Raw genomic sequence first — 20,269 nt, forward strand, 5'->3', positions numbered from 1 at the left:
TGGGAATACCACTTTGTACTCTCAATAACAACAACGAATTTAAAGATAACATCATATTTTACACCCGTTTTTTGGATGACATTTTCATTCTTTTGGACGGCAACGTTTTAGTAGGTGAACTATTGGTAGGAACAACATACCTCAACTCTTCATTCAACCACATCAAGCTTCTTGAATTCACATTTAACTTCAATGTCTCTGTAATTGATTACTTAGACATCACTTTGACTAAAGATATTTTGTCAAGGAGATTTGTCTCATCAATTCACAGAAAGAAAACATACTGTAACTCTATGTTACATTACATGAGTTGTCACCCTTATCACCAGAAACGTGCCATCATTAAAGGACAGTTAGTCCGGAAATCAATTTCTTCACTGGATGATGTGTTTGATCAGGAATGTTTATTTATTAAGGAAATGTTCCAGTCTAGAGGGTATCCCCCACACCTTATTAGTGAATTAATTCATGAGGTAACATATAAACGCCATACATTAGTTTTTGTACCTCTATTGAGTAACAGGTCAAACAGGTTACCTAATGCCACCAAGTCCACCAATTCTGTTGTTGAACAGGATTTAGTATTACATTCAGGAGCAGATAGATTTAACACCTCCTTTATTACTACTTATTGTACGAACAGTAATCTTTGTTTTAAAATTCTTAGAAAAAATTGGGACATTTTTAAAGGTGACATAAACGTCTTCACTAAGGTGGGGGAACAACCGGTTGTGACATATAGAAAAGGTAGGAATCTTAAGAGCTACTGTGAAGGATGTAGATCCAACCCAGTTAGAACCCCAGGCATGTACAAATGCCAAGCTTGTAATTATTGCGGTTTTATCTTAGAATCTAACAGAATCTCAGTGAATAACTTAGTTTACAACTTAAAGTTTAGGAACAACTGTAACTCTAAGATCGTTGTTTACCTAGCTTTGTGTCAGTTTTGCCCAGCGTTTTACGTGGGCAAAACTGAAAGAAAGCTTCGGGAACGCGTATATGAACATCTATACGCTATTAGGAAACATAAACTTGAAAACGCCCTAGCGAAACATACAAATCTTTTTCCTGGGCATACATTTAAGTTTATTGTTATTGACCAAGTGTACACTAACCCAAGAGGAGGCCCAGATTCTTTAAAACTTGAAGAGTTAGAACTTTCTTGGCAAATAAGGTTTAATGCTTACCACCAGCCTGGCCTAAATGATGGCTGTGTTTTAAGTAGTATATTGAAACTTAAAAGTTTAAAGCGTTAGTTTATCTTGAAAACTAACAATATGAAGTTAGATTAGGAATCATATCAAACTACTTCTACTATTATTTCTTTGAAGTTAAAGTAAATTGACTTTATAATACTAGTTAATTGATTTTACAGTATTAGAATAGAATATTGATTAGATGATGGAAATTATCAGTATTCCTGTGTGTTTAAATGGATTTTATTTGAACTAATAAGGGGATGGTGCTTTTGTATACTTGTTTCTACCTTAATTGTTGTTTTCTACCTGCTGATTGGCTTATTTATCTTTTTCATTATGTATTTAAATGTGCACTGAATTGTAAAGCATTGTCTGAAGAAGTTTATGATTTAACATAAACGAAAAGCGCTTCATTTTACTATTGTGGTCCAGTGTGTGCCTTCTTTCATCTGTTCCAGTATTTTGTGGTTTACTAGTTTGTTACACTGTTGGAGACTTTTCAGTAGTAGTATACTGAGCAACTATAGTTGTTTACACCTAGCTGTAGTAGTAGTATATTGAGCGATTATAGTTGTTGTATACACCTGGCTGTAGTAGTAGTATATTGCGTGACTATAGGTGTTGTATACACCTGGCTGTAGTTGTAGTATATTGACTGACTATATTTGTTGTATACACCTGGCTGTAGTAGTAGGATGTTGACTGACTATATACACCTGGCTGTAGTAGTAGTATATCAACTGACTATATTTCTTGTATACACCTGGCTGTTGTAATAGTATATTAAGTGATTATATTTGTCGTATACACCTGGCTGTAGTAGTAGTATATTGGGTGACTATAATGTATACACCTGGCTATAGTAGTTGTATATTGAGTGACTATAGTTGTTGTATAAAACTGGCAGTTGCAATAGTATATTGACTGATTATAGTTGTGTACACCTGGGAGTAGTAGTAGTGTATTCAGTGAATATAGTTGCTTTATGCACCTGGCAGTAGTAGTAGTATATTGAGTGAGTATAGTTGCTGTATACACCTTGCAGTAGCTATTGTAGTATATTGAGTGACTATAGTTGCTGTATACACCTGGCAGTAGTAGTATATTGAGTGACTATTGTTGTATACACCTGGCTGGAGTAGTAGTATATTGAGTGACAATAGATTTTATATACACCTGGCAGTAGTAGTAGTAGTATATTGAGTGACTATAGTTGTATACGCCTAGCTGTAGTAATAGTATATTAAGTGACTATAGTTGTTTTACACACCTGGCTGTAGTAGTAGTAGTATACTGAGTATAGTTGATGTATACACCTGGCTGTAGTAGTAGTAGTATATTTAGCAACTCTTCTAGAATACACCTGGCAGTAGTAGTATATTGAGTGACTATAGATGTTATATGCACCTGGCTGTATAGTAGTATATTGAGTGAGTGCAGTTGTATACACCTGGCTGTAGTAGTAGTATATTGAGTGACTATAGGTGTTGTATACCCCTGGTTGTAGTACTGGTATATTGAGTGACTATAGTTCTTGTATACACCTGGCTGTAATAGTAGTATATTGAGTGACAATAGTTGTTGTATACACCTGGCAGTAGTAGTAGTATACTGAGTTACTATAGTGTTGTATACACCTGGCTCTAGTAGTAGTAGTATATTAAGTGACTATAGTTGTTGTATACACCTGGCAGTATTCATAGTATGTTGCGTGACTATAGTTGTTGTATACACCTGACTGTATTAGAAGTATATTGAGTGACTATAGTTGTATACACCTGGCTGTAGTAGTAGTATACTGAGTGACTATAGTTGTTGTAGACACCTGGCTGTAGTTGTCGTAGTAGTATATTGAGTGACTATAGTTGTTGTATACACCTGGCTGTAGTAGTAGTCTATTGAGTGACTGCAGTTGTTGTATAAACCTGGCAGTAGTAGTATACTGAGCAACTATACTTTACACCTAGCTGTAGTAGTAGTATATTGAGTGACTGTAGTTGTTGTATACACCTGGCTGCAGTAGTAGTATATTGCGTGACTATAGGTGATGTATACACCTGGCTGTAGTAGTATTATATTGACTGACTATATTTGTTGTATACACCTGGCTTTAGTAGTAGGATGTTGACTGACTATATTTGTTGTATACACCTGGCTGTAGTAGTAGGATGTTGACTGACTATAGTTGTATACACCTGGCTGTAGTAGTAGTATATCGACTGACTATATTTGTTGTATACACCTGGCTGTTGTAATGGTATATTAAGTGATTATATTTGTTGTATACACCTGGCTGTAGTAGTAGTATACTGGGTGACTATAATGCTGTATACACCTGGCTGTAGTAGTTGTATATTGAGTGACTATAGTTGTTGTATACACCTGGCAGTTGCAGTAGTATATTGACTGACTATAGTTGTATACACTTGGGAGTAGTAGTAGTGTATTGAGTGAATATAGTTGTTTATACACCTGGCAATATTAGTAGTATATTGAGTGAGTATAGTTGCTGTATACACCTTGCAGTAGCTATAGTAGTATATTGAGTGACTATAGTTGCTGTATACACCTGGCAGTGGTAGTATATTGAGTGACTATAGTTGCTGTATACACCTGGCAGTAGTAGTATATTGAGTGACTATTGTTGTATACACCGGGCTGGAGTAGTAGTATATTGAGTGACAATATATTTTATATACACCTGGCAGTAGTAGTAGTATATTGAGTGACTATAGTTGTTTTACACACCTGGCTGCAGTAGTAGTAGTATACTGAGTGAATATAGTTGCTGTATACACCTGGCTGTAGTAGTAGTATATTGAGCGACTCTTGTAGAATACACCTGGCAGTAGTAGTAGTATATTGAGTGACTATAGATGTTATATACACCTGGCAGTATAGTAGTATATTGAGTGACTGGAGTAGTATACACCTGACATTATTAGTTGTATACTGAGTGACTATATTTGATGTATTCACCAGGCTGTAGTATTAGTAGTATATTGAGTGACTATAGTTGTATACACCTGGCAGTAGTAATAGTATATTGAGTGACAATAGTTGCTGTATACACCTGGCTGTAGTTGTAGCATATTGATCAACTATAGTTGTTGTATACACCCACCTGTAGTAGTCATATATTGAGTAAATATAGTTGTTGTATACACCTGGCGGTAGTAATAGTATATTAAGTGGTTATAGTGTTGTATACACCTGGCTGTAGTAGTATATTGAAAGACTAGTTATTGTACACACCTGGGTGTAATTGAAGTATACTGATTGACTATATTTGTTGTATACACCAGGCTGTAGTAGTAGTATATTGAGTGACTATAGTTATAAACACTTGGCAGTAGTAGTAGTAGTATATTGAATGACTATAGTTGTTGTATACACCTGGCAGTTGTAGTAGTATATTGAGTGACTACTGTTGTATACACCTGGCAGTAGTAGTAGTATATTGAGTGAATATAGTTGTATACACCTGGCAGTAGTAGTAGTAGTATTTTGACTGACTATAGTTGTTGTATACACCTGGCAGTAGTAGTATATTGCATAACTATAGTTGTTGTACACACCTGGCTGTAGTTGTAGTATTAAAAAATAAAAAAATAAAAACAAACTTCGAAAAAAACACAAACGGCTCAGGCAAGGAAAACTGTAGCACACTGTTTATTTACGTTAAGCGCTTTTCGTCATTCCTCATAGGATGACTTCTTCAGACAAGTAACAGAAACCAGACTCTCAGCTTTTATACCATCCTTTACCTGCATAGTTAATCAATTAACTAATTTAACACAACATTTACATTTAAAAAGGAATACAAAGTCATGAATAATCAAAAACATTGCAATAATATTTAAGCACTAAGCTAGTTAAATTGATATAATCACGTTTTCACTAACCTGTTTTTTTAAATTTATGAAATACAGTACTAAAAAACTATAAAAAATATATATATGTAATACTACTTATAAATGTAAGAAAATATATGACTGTAAAAAAAAAAATATATATATATATATATATCTCTATTAATGTGTATAAATCTATATGAAAAAATAAAAATATATATAACTAACAGGTGTGTGTGTATATATATTATAAAAAATAATACAAAATAGAATTATTCAACATGCAGTAATGTACTACTAAAAGTAGTTGATTTAGCCTCCTATCTTGTCAAACTTTCATAAAAAAGCCCGGTTACAAGACTAAAAACATATTATTAAAAGAACATTTATATTCAATCAGAATCATACTAATCTAAAAAATGCTTAAATCAATAAAAAGAGATGTTCTAAGTATTAATCTAATAAAAATAATAAACCTATCTTCAAACACACAATCCTAGGGGAGTGTAAAACAATATATAAGGTTATCTTTCCAAACTTCTCAATTTAAGAAGACATGAAATATTGCATTGATCATTAAGGCCTGGTTCCAAAAATGCATCAGTCCTAATTTGCCACGTAAGTTCATGTTCTTCGAGAAGTAAACTAGAGGGACCCCTTCTATTCTCAGTTATTATTTGGTCTATTCCTATAAATTTAAATGAATGGTTGGGATGTGAAAGGATATGTTTTGCTAGGGCATTTTCAGTTCTTAATTTGGAGATTGCGTTGGTGTGTTCGTATATTCTGTCACGCATTCTCCTTTCTGTTTTGCCTATGTAGAAACATGGGCAATTCATACATAATGCTCCATAAACCACCATTCTTGAATTACAATCAAATCTATGATTGAAATTGTAAGTCCTGTTATTAATCACATGAATACTACCAGTTTTAATATGTTTACAATATTTACATGTTCCACAGGTGAACGTTCCTTTAGGTTTACCTATTGCTAAGGTTTTCTTATTCGTTAATAGCATTTTAAGGTTTTTAGCCTTCCTGTATACAATTTTTGGGAAAAGGGAGAGTTGTGCAGAACATTTCTTGTCACAACGTAAAATTAACCAATTTTTATAAAGAATTTCTCTTATTGTCTTACTTTCAAGGTTATATGTTGTGACAAAAGTTGTCCCAAAACTATCAGTCAGGGTATTTCTTTCCTCTAATTTAATGTCAATCTCTAGACTGGTATCGTCACAGGTATTAATTTCTGTGATTAGTGTCGATTGATTGATTGAAGTACCACTGTTCATTTTATTCAGTATTGGATTAATAACTCCATTTTCCCTCTTCATTGTAACTTCATCAAATATCTCATTGATGAAGTCGTAGGGGTATCCCCTATGTCTGAACATGCCTTCTAGTAATTTACATTCTTCAATAAAATCTTCAAATCTAGATATCATCCTGGCTGCTCTAATGGCCTGGCCCTTCACAATTGCTTTTTTCTGAAAATGAGGATGTAAACTAGTAAAATGAAGGAATGAATTACTATAGGTTTCTTTCATAAAAATCTTAGCAAGAAACCGTTTTTCATCATTATCCTTAAATAGCCAAACATCTAGGTAGTTAATAGCATTCATCTGGAAATTGTATGTAAATTTCAAAAAACTGGTAGAATTGTTAAAGGAATTAACCAAATCTGAGGCTAAGGTCTCATTACCCTCAAAACAGATACAAATATCATCTAGGAACCGTGTGTAATACTTAACGTATTTAGAAAAGTTGACAGATTTTATGATATAATTCTCCTCCCAGTAGGCCATTACAATATTTGCAAAACTAGCACCTACTGGGGAACCCATTGCTACTCCACATTTTTGTAAATAGAACTCGTTGTTAAACAGAAAAAAATTATTGGTCAAGATAATATCCAATAAAGATGTTACTAAGTAAACTTCTGTAGAATCAGCTCCTTTTTTCACCAAGTGAATATTGACCCATTCAAGACCTATATCATGTGGTATTGATGTATATAAGTCAACGACATCCACTGTAAGAAAGTTGAGGTCTTTGTTATATTCAATTTCATTGATCTTACCTAAAAAAGCCCAAGAATCTTTACTTATCCTAGTTTCCATAGATAGGTACTTCTTCAAGATATTGTCAACTAACTTAGCACAAGCATAAGTTATTGAATTCCTACCATCTATTAAAGGTCTAAATGGAGGATTTTCTAAATTTTTGTGCAATTTTGGTATGGCGAATAAAATTGGAATTTTAGGCCATTCCATTTTAATGTAGTTATACTTATCGATATCTATGTAACCTTCTATGAACAAGTCACTAAAGTAGCTATTTATAAGTCTATAAGCTAAGTTGACTTCATTAATACTAACTATTTTATAAGTTTCATTGTTTAAGATGGTTGAAACTCTATCAATATAGTCATATTGATCAAATAATGCCATCCCTCCACCTTTATCGGGTTTAATGGCTCTGATGTTTAGACTTGCGAATAACTTTAAAAAGGAGTTTTCGTCAACAGTGATGTTAGATTGTCTGTTACGGTTGTTGTTAATATAAAAAACAGTTTTATTTCTATCAGCCAGGTTTCGTATATCTAATTCCATAATAGATTCAAAAATCTGGAGAGCTGGGTGAAGAGGGGGATTATAGTCACTAGGGATGTAGTATTGAGAAGTATTAAGTTCTGAATCACCCAATAATAGGTTTAAATTCAGTTTCCTAACAAACATTTTAATGTCCTTAATACATTCTACTACATCTAAATGCCGATATGGAATAAATGTGTGCCCCTTAGATAGTAACTCAGCAAAACATGGATCTATTTCGATACTAGAATAGTTGTAAATCTTAAAGTCCCCTGTTTTATTAACAGTAATCTTAGGTAATCCTGGGTTTACAGTTAGCGTCTCTGTTTGTTCACCGGGCGCTTGCTGTTTTTTTGTCTTTGATCTGAAAAGTTGTTGTTGTTCTTTGGAATGGCTCCCTGGTATTCGTAATCGAAACTGTCCAAACAGTCCAAACAGTCATTCTGATTATCAGGACCTTCAGTTCTCTCCCTATTTCCTCGTAAACGGTTAGCCCAATTGTTGTTCTCAGGAATTTGTTGATTATTAGAATGCCTTTGAGCTTGCGTTTTCCCATTAGAAGGATTGTTTTCTTCAGAATTAGGTTTAAAAGTCAGTTCCTGCTTGGTACCCGAGTTACTAGATATTGTTTGGGAGAATGGAGGTTTCGGGTAGGCTGTACCGTTTCTGTATGCAAAACGGTCTCTTGCCATTTTCCTATTTTTATTAAGTTTGAGTTTTGTTAATAGTTGGTCAATAGTAGAGAATGAGCGTTCATACTCAAACTTATAACGAGTAAAGTCATTATGCAGAAGTATTTCTTCATTCAGATCCTTGACTTCTTTTGACAAGTCAGAAATTTGCAAGCCATAGTGTTTTATCATTAATTTAAGTAGTGCAATACCGTGCTGGTCAAAAAATGTTAACAGTTCTTTGTGAAATAGTGGGTTTTCAATAAGTCCCGTCGGGTAAACGTGGTACCATAAACCTTTAGGCACCAAGTTTTCACTAATGCATCCCTGGAGGTAGCTAACCTCCAATTGTAGTTTCTTAATTTTTAGTAGTTTTGTGTCCAATAGTTTAAGATTGTTAGTTAAGGAGGTTGTACTAACCTGTAGGTTATCAGCATCTTCTGCCGGTAATCCAATGTTAGCATGGCCTCAAAAATCTAGTTTACTAGTGTCCGTGAGCCAATTCTCGAAGGTAGGATTCCCTATAAGCTCTCCGACGCTTCTATCACCCCCAAGGTTATCATTCAGCTGGTGGCAAGAACCTGCCCTGTTCAGGGAAAGATTGTCGTCATTTTCTCCGGTAATGTTGTTTTCTGTTCGTTGGCTCCTAGTTGGTAAACAGCGTTCGCGTTGTGCCGGTGTAATGCTGGTATCCAAACTTCCGTTGGTCTCTGGATGGTAAGCTGAGGAGACGCAGCCAGATTCAAATCTGGCAGCCAAATCGTCAACGCGCTGTGTAAGCGCCAGAATCAAAGCTGTCAGATTACAGTCATTGTTGGATGCATACTGATTTTCAGAAAGCAGTGGACTGCTGCTGTTTTCAATCATGTCATCATGGTTTGAATTTGGGTTTGAGTTTTCCATCGTTGTGAGCCTCAAAAATCACAAACTATTAAAAAAGAAAAAAATAAAAACAAACTTCGAAAAAAACACAAACGGCTCAGGCAAGGAAAACTGTAGCACACTGTTTATTTACGTTAAGCGCTTTTCGTCATTCCTCATAGGATGACTTCTTCAGACAAGTAACAGAAACCAGATTGTAGTTGTAGTATATTTAGTGACTATAGTTGTATAAACCTGGCTGTAGTAGCAGCATATTGAGTGACTATTGTTGTATACACCTGGCTGTAGTAGCGGTATATTGAGTGACTGTAGTTGTTTTATACACCTGGCCTTAGTAGTAGTTGTATATTGAGTGACTATAGTTGTTTGATACACCTGGCACTAGTAGTAGTATGAGTGCATATAGCTGTTGTACACACCTGGATATAGTAGTAGCATATTGAGTGACTATAGTTGTATACATCTGGCTGCACTAGTAGTAGTATATTGAGTGACTATAGTTGTTTTATACACCTGGCTGTAGTAGTAGTATATTGAGTGACTATAGTTGTTGTATACACCTGGCAGTAGTATTAGTAGTATACTGAGTGACTATTTTGTTTTATACACCTGGCTGTAGTAGTAGTATATTAAGTGACTATAGTTGTTGTATACACCTGACAGTATTCCTAGTATATTGCATGGCTATAGTTGTATACCCCTGACTGTATTAGAAGTATATTAAGTAACTATAGTTGTTGTATACACCTGGCTGTAGTAGTAGTATATTGAGTGACTATAGTTGTATACACCTGGCAGTAGTAGTAGTATATTGAGTGACTATAGTTGTTGTATACACCTGGCTGTAGTAGTAGTAGTAGTATATTGAGTGACTATAATTGTTGTATACACCTGGTTGTAGTAGTAGTATATTGAGTGACTATAGTTGTTGTATACACCTGGCAGTAGTAGTATATTGAGTGACTATAGTTGTATACACCTGGCTGTAGTAGTAGTATATTGAGTGACTATAGTGTTGTATACACCTGGCTCTAGTAGTAGTAGTATATTGAGTGACTATAGTTGTTGTATACACCTGGCTGTAGTAGTAGTATATTGAGTGACTATAGTTTTGTATACACCTGGCTGTAGTAGTAGTATATTGAGTGACTATAGTTGTTGTATACACCTGGCAGTAGTAGTAGTATATTGAGTGACTATAGTGTTGTATACACCTGGCTGTAGTAGTAGTATATTGAGTGACTATAGTTGTTGTATACACCTGGCAGTAGTAGTATATTGAGTGACTATAGTTGTTGTATACACCTGGCTGTAGTAGTAGTATATTGAGTGACTATAGTTGTATACACCTGGCTGTAGTAGTAGTATATTGAGTGACTATAGTTGTATACACCTGGCTGTAGTAGTAGTATATTGAGTGACTATAGTTGTTGTATACACCTGGCTGTAGTAGTAGTATATTGAGTGACTATAGTTGTATACACCTGGCTGTAGTAGTAGTATATTGAGTGACTATAGTTGTTGTATACACCTGGCTGTAGTAGTAGTATATTGAGTGACTATATTTGTTGTATACACCTGGCTGTAGTAATAGTATATTAAGTGACTATATTTTGTTGTATACACCTGGCTGTAGTAGTAGTATATTGAGTGACTATAGTGTTGTATACACCTGGCTGTAGTAGTAGTATATTGAGTGACTATAGTTGTATACACCTGGCAGTAGTAGTATATTGAGTGACTATAGTTGTATACACCTGGCTGTAGTAGTAGTATATTGAGTGACTATAGTTGCTGTATACACCTGGCAGTAGTAGTAGTATATTGAGTGACTATAGTTGCTGTATACACCTGGCAGTAGTAGTATATTGAGTGACTATAGTTGTTGTATACACCTGGCTGTAGTAGTAGTATATTGAGTGACTATAGTTGTTGTATACACCTGGCAGTAGTAGTAGTAGTATATTGAGTGACTATAGTTGTATACACCTGGCTGTAGTAGTAGTATATTGAGTGACTATAGTTGTATACACCTGGCTGTAGTAGTATATTGAGTGACTATAGTTGTTTTAAACACCTGGCTGTAGTAGTAGTATACTGAGTGAATATAGTTGCTGTATACCTGGCTGAAGTAGTAGTATATTGAGTGACTATAGTTGTATACACCTGGCAGTAGTAGTAGTATATTGAGTGACTATAGTTGTTGTATACACCTGGCAGTAGTAGTAGTATATTGAGTGACTATAGTTGTATACACCTGGCTGTAGTAGTAGTATATTGAGTGACTATAGTTGTATACACCTGGCAGTAGTAGTATACTGAGTGACTATATTTGATGTATTCACCAGGCTGTAGTAGTAGTAGTATATTGAGTGACTATAGTTGTTGTATACACCTGGCAGTAGTAGTAGTATATTGAGTGACTATAGTTGCTGTATACACCTGGCAGTAGTAGTAGTATATTGAGTGACTATAGTTGTTGTATACACCTGGCTGTAGTAGTAGTATATTGAGTGACTATAGTTGTTGTATACACCTGGCTGTAGTAGTAGTATATTGAGTGACTATAGTTGTATACACCTGGCAGTAGTAGTAGTATATTGAGTGACTATAGTTGTTGTATACACCTGGCTGTAGTAGTAGTATATTGAGTGACTATAGTTGTTGTATACACCTGGCTGTAGTAGTAGTATATTGAGTGACTATAGTTGTATACACCTGGCTGTAGTAGTAGTATATTGAGTGACTATAGTTGTTGTATACACCTGGCTGTAGTAGTAGTATATTGAGTGACTATAGTTGTATACACCTGGCAGTAGTAGTAGTATATTGAGTGACTATAGTTGTTGTATACACCTGGCAGTAGTAGTAGTATATTGAGTGACTATAGTTGTTGTATACACCTGGCTGTAGTAGTAGTATATTGAGTGACTATAGTTGTTGTATACACCTGGCTGTAGTAGTAGTATATTGAGTGACTATAGTTGTTGTATACACCTGGCTGTAGTAGTAGTAGTATATTGAGTGACTATAGTTGCTGTATACACCTGGCAGTAGTAGTAGTATATTGAGTGACTATAGTTGTTGTATACACCTGGCAGTAGTAGTAGTATATTGAGTGACTATAGTTGTTGTATACACCTGGCTGTAGTAGTAGTATATTGAGTGACTATAGTTGTTGTATACACCTGGCTGTAGTAGTAGTATATTGAGTGACTATAGTTGTTGTATACACCTGGCTGTAGTAGTAGTATATTGAGTGACTATAGTGTTGTATACACCTGGCTGTAGTAGTAGTATATTAAGTGACTATATTTGTTGTATACACCTGGCTGTAGTAGTATATTGAGTGACTATAGTTGTTGTATACACCTGGCTGTAGTAGTAGTATATTGAGTGACTATAGTTGTTGTATACACCTGGCTGTAGTAGTAGTATATTGAGTGACTATAGTTGTATACACCTGGCTGTAGTAGTATATTGAGTGACTATAGTTGTTGTATACACCTGGCTGTAGTAGTATATTGAGACTATAGTTGTATACACCTGGCTGTAGTAGTAGTATATTGAGTGACTATAGTTGTTGTATACACCTGGCTGTAGTAGTATATTGAGTGACTATAGTTGTTGTATACACCTGGCTGTAGTAGTAGTATATTGAGTGACTATAGTTGTTGTATACACCTGGCAGTAGTAGTAGTATATTGAGTGACTATAGTTGTATACACCTGGCTGTAGTAGTAGTATATTGAGTGACTATAGTTGTTGTATACACCTGGCTGTAGTAGTAGTAGTAGTATATTGAGTGACTATAGTTGCTGTATACACCTGGCTGTAGTAGTAGTATATTGAGTGACTATAGTTGTTGTATACACCTGGCAGTAGTAGTAGTATATTGAGTGACTATAGTTGTTGTATACACCTGGCAGTAGTAGTAGTATATTGAGTGACTATAGTTGTTGTATACACCTGGCTGTAGTAGTAGTATATTGAGTGACTATAGTTGTTGTATACACCTGGCTGTAGTAGTAGTATATTGAGTGACTATAGTTGTTGTATACACCTGGCTGTAGTAGTAGTATATTGAGTGACTATAGTTGTTGTATACACCTGGCAGTAGTAGTAGTATATTGAGTGACTATAGTTGTTGTATACACCTGGCTGTAGTAGTAGTATATTGAGTGACTATAGTTGTTGTATACACCTGGCTGTAGTAGTAGTATATTGAGTGACTATAGTTGTATACACCTGGCAATAGTAGTAGTAGTATATTGAGTGACTATAGTTGTATACACCTGGCAGTAGTAGTAGTATATTGAGTGACTATAGTTGTTTACACCTGGCAGTAGTAGTAGTATATTGAGTGACTATAGTTGTATACACCTGGCTGTAGTAGTAGTATATTGAGTGACTATAGTTGTTGTATACACCTGGCTGTAGTAGTAGTATATTGAGTGACTATAGTTGTTGTATACACCTGGCTGTAGTAGTAGTATATTGAGTGACTATAGTTGTTGTATACACCTGGCAGTAGTAGTAGTATATTGAGTGACTATAGTTGTATACACCTGGCTGTAGTAGTAGTATATTGAGTGACTATAGTTGTATACACCTGGCTGTAGTAGTAGTATATTGAGTGACTATAGTTGTTGTATACACCTGGCTGTAGTAGTATATTGAGTGACTATAGTTGTATACACCTGGCTGTAGTAGTAGTATATTGAGTGACTATAGTTGTTGTATACACCTGGCTGTAGTAGTAGTATATTGAGTGACTATAGTTGTTGTATACACCTGGCAGTAGTAGTAGTAGTAGTAGTATATTGAGTGACTATAGTTGTTGTATACACCTGGCTGTAGTAGTAGTATATTGAGTGACTATAGTTGTATACACCTGGCTGTAGTAGTAGTAGTATATTGAGTGACTATAGTTGTTGTATACACCTGGCTGTAGTAGTAGTATATTGAGTGACTATAGTTGTATACACCTGGCAGTAGTAGTATATTGAGTGACTATAGTTGTATACACCTGGCTGTAGTAGTAGTATATTGAGTGACTATAGTTGTATACACCTGGCTGTAGTAGTAGTATATTGAGTGACTATAGTTGTTGTATACACCTGGCTGTAGTAGTAGTATATTGAGTGACTATAGTTGTTGTATACACCTGGCTGTAGTAGTAGTATATTGAGTGACTATAGTGTTGTATACACCTGGCTGTAGTAGTATATTGAGTGACTATAGTTGTTGTATACACCTGGCTGTAGTAGTAGTATATTGAGTGACTATAGTTGTTTTATACACCTGGCTGTAGTAGTAGTATATTGAGTGACTATAGTTGTTGTATACACCTGGCAGTAGTAGTATATTGAGTGACTATAGTTGTTGTATACACCTGGCTGTAGTAGTAGTATATTGAGTGACTATAGTTGTATACACCTGGCAGTAGTAGTAGTATATTGAGTGACTATAGTTGTATACACCTGGCTGTAGTAGTAGTATATTGAGTGACTATAGTTGTATACACCTGGCTGTAGTAGTAGTATATTGAGTGACTATAGTTGTATACACCTGGCTGTAGTAGTAGTATATTGAGTGACTATAGTTGTATACACCTGGCTGTAGTAGTATATTGAGTGACTATAGTTGTTGTATACACCTGGCTGTAGTAGTAGTATATTGAGTGACTATAGTTGTTGTATACACCTGGCTGTAGTAGTATATTGAGTGACTATAGTGTTGTATACACCTGGCTGTAGTAGTATATTGAGTGACTATAGTTGTATACACCTGGCAGTAGTAGTATATTGAGTGACTATAGTTGTATACACCTGGCTGTAGTAGTAGTATATTGAGTGACTATAGTTGTTGTATACACCTGGCTGTAGTAGTAGTATATTGAGTGACTATAGTTGTTGTATACACCTGGCAGTAGTAGTAGTATATTGAGTGACTATAGTTGTTGTATACACCTGGCTGTAGTAGTAGTATATTGAGTGACTATAGTTGTATACACCTGGCTGTAGTAGTAGTATATTGAGTGACTATAGTTGTTGTACACCTGGCTGTAGTAGTAGTAGCATATTGAGTGACTATAGTTGTATACACCTGGCTGTAGTAGTATATTGAGTGACTATAGTTGTATACACCTGGCTGTAGTAGTAGTATATTGAGTGACTATAGTTGTTGTATACACCTGGCTGTAGTAGTAGTATATTGAGTGACTATAGTTGTTGTATACACCTGGCTGTAGTAGTATATTGAGTGACTATAGTTGTATACACCTGGCAGTAGTAGTAGTATATTGAGTGACTATAGTTGTATACACCTGGCTGTAGTAGTAGTATATTGAGTGACTATAGTTGTTGTATACACCTGGCTGTAGTAGTAGTATATTGAGTGACTATAGTTGTTGTATACACCTGGCTGTAGTAGTAGTATATTGAGTGACTATAGTTGTTGTATACACCTGGCAGTAGTAGTAGTATATTGAGTGACTATAGTTGTATACACCTGGCTGTAGTAGTAGTATATTGAGTGACTATAGTTGTTGTATACACCTGGCTGTAGTAGTAGTATATTGAGTGACTATAGTTGTTGTATACACCTGGCTGTAGTAGTATATTGAGTGACTATAGTTGTTGTATACACTTGGCTGTAGTAGTATATTGAGTGACTATAGTTGTATACACCTGGCTGTAGTAGTAGTATATTGAGTGACTATAGTTGTTGTATACACCTGGCTGTAGTAGTAGTATATTGAGTGACTATAGTTGTTGTATACACCTGGCTGTAGTAGTAGTATATTGAGTGACTATAGTTGTTGTATACACCTGGCTGTAGTAGTATATTGAGTGACTATAGTTGTTGTATACACCTGGCTGTAGTAGTAGTATATTGAGTGACTATAGTTGTTGTATACACCTGGCTGTAGTAGTAGTATATTGAGTGACTATAGTTGTTGTATACACCTGGCTGTAGTAGTAGTATATTGAGTGACTATAGTTGTTGTATACACCTGGCTGTAGTAGTAGTATATTGAGTGACTATAGTTGTATACACCTGGCTGTAGTAGTAGTATATTGAGTGACTATAGTTGTTGTATACACCTGGCTGTAGTAGTAGTATATTGAGTGACTATAGTTGTATACACCTGGCTGTAGTAGTAGTAGTATATTGAGTGACTATAGTTGTTGTATACACCTGGCTGTAGTAGTAGTATATTGAGTGACTATAGTTGTATACACCTGGCTGTAGTAGTAGTATATTGAGTGACTATAGTTGTATACACCTGGCAGTAGTAGTAGTATATTGAGTGACTATAGTTGTATACACCTGGCAGTAGTAGTAGTAGTATATTGAGTGACTATAGTTGTTGTATACACCTGGCTGTAGTAGTAGTATATTGAGTGACTATAGTTGTTGTATACACCTGGCAGTAGTAGTTGTATACACCTGGCTGTAGTAGTAGTATATTGAGTGACTATAGTTGTTGTATACACCTGGCTGTAGTAGTAGTATATTGAGTGACTATAGTTGTTGTATACACCTGGCTGTAGTAGTAGTATATTGAGTGACTATAGTTGTTGTATACACCTGGCTGTAGTAGTAGTATATTGAGTGACTATAGTTGTATACACCTGGCTGTAGTAGTAGTATATTGAGTGACTATAGTTGTATACACCTGGCTGTAGTAGTAGTATATTGAGTGACTATAGTTGTATACACCTGGCTGTAGTAGTAGTATATTGAGTGACTATAGTTGTTGTATACACCTGGCTGTAGTAGTAGTATATTGAGTGACTATAGTTGTTGTATACACCTGGCTGTAGTAGTATATTGAGTGACTATAGTTGTATACACCTGGCTGTAGTAGTAGTATATTGAGTGACTATAGTTGTTTTATACACCTGGCTGTAGTAGTAGTATATTGAGTGACTATAGTTGTTGTATACACCTGGCTGTAGTAGTAGTATATTGAGTGACTATAGTTGTTGTATACACCTGGCAGTAGTAGTAGTATATTGAGTGACTATAGTTGTTGTATACACCTGGCAGTAGTAGTATATTGAGTGACTATAGTTGTTGTATACACCTGGCAGTAGTAGTAGTATATTGAGTGACTATAGTTGCTGTATACACCTGGCTGTAGTAGTATATTGAGTGACTATAGTTGTATACACCTGGCTGTAGTAGTAGTATATTGAGTGACTATAGTTGTTGTATACACCTGGCTGTAGTAGTAGTATATTGAGTGACTATAGTTGTATACACCTGGCTGTAGTAGTATATTGAGTGACTATAGTTGTTGTATACACCTGGCTGTAGTAATAGTATATTAAGTGATTATAGTGTTGTATACACATGGCTGTAGTAGTATATTGTAGGTTGTTGTACAGCCTGGTGGAGTGGAAGTATATTGAGTGACTATAGTTGTAGTATACACCAGGCTGTAGTAGTAGTATATTGAGTGACTATAGTGGTTGTATACACTTGGCAGTAGTAGTAGATAAAACAGGACAAGCCCAAGATGATAATCTTGCTGGCTCCAAATTGGCCTCAGCAGTTTTGGTATCCAACACTAAAAAACCTATGCCTGGACACCCCTTGGGTTTTACCTCAGTCTCCGAACCTTCTGTCCCAGCATCAGGGCCAGTTTCTACACTCTCATGTCAGAACTCTCTGCCTGGCAGCCAGGTTAATCCAGGACCTTTGATTTCTTCTTTACTACCCAAGCAAGGTTATGGATGTCATTTTAGATGCCAGGTGTCCTAGCACTAGAAAATCCTATGCAGGAAAATTGAAAAGATTTTGTTCCTGGATGCAGGCTCAGGATTCTGATCCTCTTCTTCCTAACATTACTTTAATTTTACTTTACTTGACATTCTGATCATCTTACATAAGGGTTCTCTTCTCTTTCCCATTAAGATACATGAATGTCCAAAGCTTAAGGATGGCTTAAAATGATTCAAACAGTTTTATTCATTGTTTGAAGAAGCTGGCTTCACCAGAATAAACTTTATTATTTTATGAATGCATCTTATTTGAAGTTCCTTGAATCGCGCGCTTCACTGCCACTGAGTGTCACACTGGATTTGGATTGGTTTTCATTTATTGAGTCTCTGCCTCAACTGATAGCACTGCATTTTTTTGAGTTGATTACTTTAATTTTACTTTACTTGATATCTTACATGGCCTCTGCTATTTCTGCTCATTATAATACAGACCCTCCCATCTTTTCCTACCAGATCATGAGACAGTTTCTCAGAGGAGCTAAGAACTTAAGACCTCCTAGATCTCCTCCCATTTCTGCTTGGGATCTCAACTATGTTTTGGAAAAACTAACCTTGCCTCCTTTTGAGCCTGCTGCCTCTTCTGACATCAAGTTTTTATCTTGGAAGACAGCTATTCTGTTAGCCCTAACCTCTGCCAGGAGAGTTTCAGAGTTACAAGCTCTTATGGCTGTGGAACCTTATATTATTTTTCATCAAGACAGGGTATCTTTGAGGACTAATCCTACTTTCATGCCTAAGGTGGTTTCCAAAGTGGCTTTAAATCATACTTTCCACTTGCCAACCTTTTTCCCCACTTCTCAAAATAAAGGGGAAAGGATCTTACATTCCTTGGATGTACACAGACAACTATGTTTTACCTGGACAGAACCAAGGACATCAGAAAATCAGAACAATTGTTTGTTTCTTATGCTTCAAGTTCCCAAGGTAAAGCCATTTCAAAACAGACCATTTCTAAATGGATTGCTCATGGAATCAGATTTTGTTATTCACACCATGGAAAGAAAATCTCAGGGAGTATACAGACTCATTCCACCAGAGCTGCTGCCACTTCTGCGGCCTTCCTCAGGGGAGTTCCTACCAAAGACATTTTGGAAGCTGCAACTTGGAGTTCAGTGCATACTTTTTCTAAGCACTACAATCTACCTCTCTACTCTAAGTCTAGGGCAGGCTTTGCCTCTGCAGTCTTGCAGGGCCTTTTAGCCGCCCCTTCTTCTTTATGACCACCTCCCTTTCTTTCAGCTTTGGGATTCTACCCTACAGTCATGACTGCAACAGTGAAACACGATGAACATAGTACAGTTGTGTACACCTACCATAAATGTAGATGTTCGAGTGTCTTCACTATTGCAGTCTGGGTTTCCCTCCCTCCTGTCCCCTCTTGTTTTTACTTTGGTGTAGTTCCTTTTTTTCACCATTCTTCTGAGGTGTATTTGCATAGGTTATGGGACCTTTTTCATTTTGGGACTCCTGACATCTGGGGCAAGAAAAACTGGAGAAGATGGCGTCGGCTGTCAGCTTTATACTCCTGGCACTCTGACATCAGGGAGCATGGTTGAACAGCCGACGCCAGACCCAGACTTTGGGATTCTGGCCAACTGAGGGCTGCCAGCCGGCAGGGGAGAACCCTACAGTCATGACTGCAACAGTGAAGACACTCGAACATCTACATTTATGGTAGGTGTACACAACTGTACTTTGTATTCACCTGGCTGTAGTAGTAGTATATTGAGTGACTATAGCTGTTGTACACACCTGTGGCAGTAACAGTAGTATATTGAGTGATTATAGTTATTGTATACACCTGGCTGTAGTAGTATTATATTGAGTAACTATTGTTGTATACACCTGGCTGTAGTAGTAGTATATTGAGTGGCTATAGTTGTATACACCTGGTAGCAGTATATTGAGTTACTATAGTGTTGTATACACCTGGCTGTAGTAGTAGTATATTAAGTGACTATAGTTCTATACACTTGGCTGTAGTAGTAGTATACAACTATAGTCACTTAATATACTACTACTTCAGCCAGGTGTATACAACACTATAGTAGTAGTATATTAAGTGACTATAGTTGTATACACCTGGCTGTAGTAGTAGCATATTGAGTGACTATAGTTGCTGTATACACCTGGCTGTAGTAGGAGTATAATGAACGACTACAATTTTTGTTTATACCTGTCTATAGTTGTAGTATATTGAGCAACTATAGTTGTTGTATACACCTGGCTTTAGTAGCCGTATAGTGAGTGACTAGTGTTGTTGTATACACG

The sequence above is a fragment of the Protopterus annectens genome, chromosome 1.part0, assembly GCF_019279795.1.
Source record: "Protopterus annectens isolate FY-2018-M chromosome 1.part0, PAN1.0, whole genome shotgun sequence".
Lineage (NCBI taxonomy): Eukaryota > Metazoa > Chordata > Ceratodontiformes > Protopteridae > Protopterus > Protopterus annectens.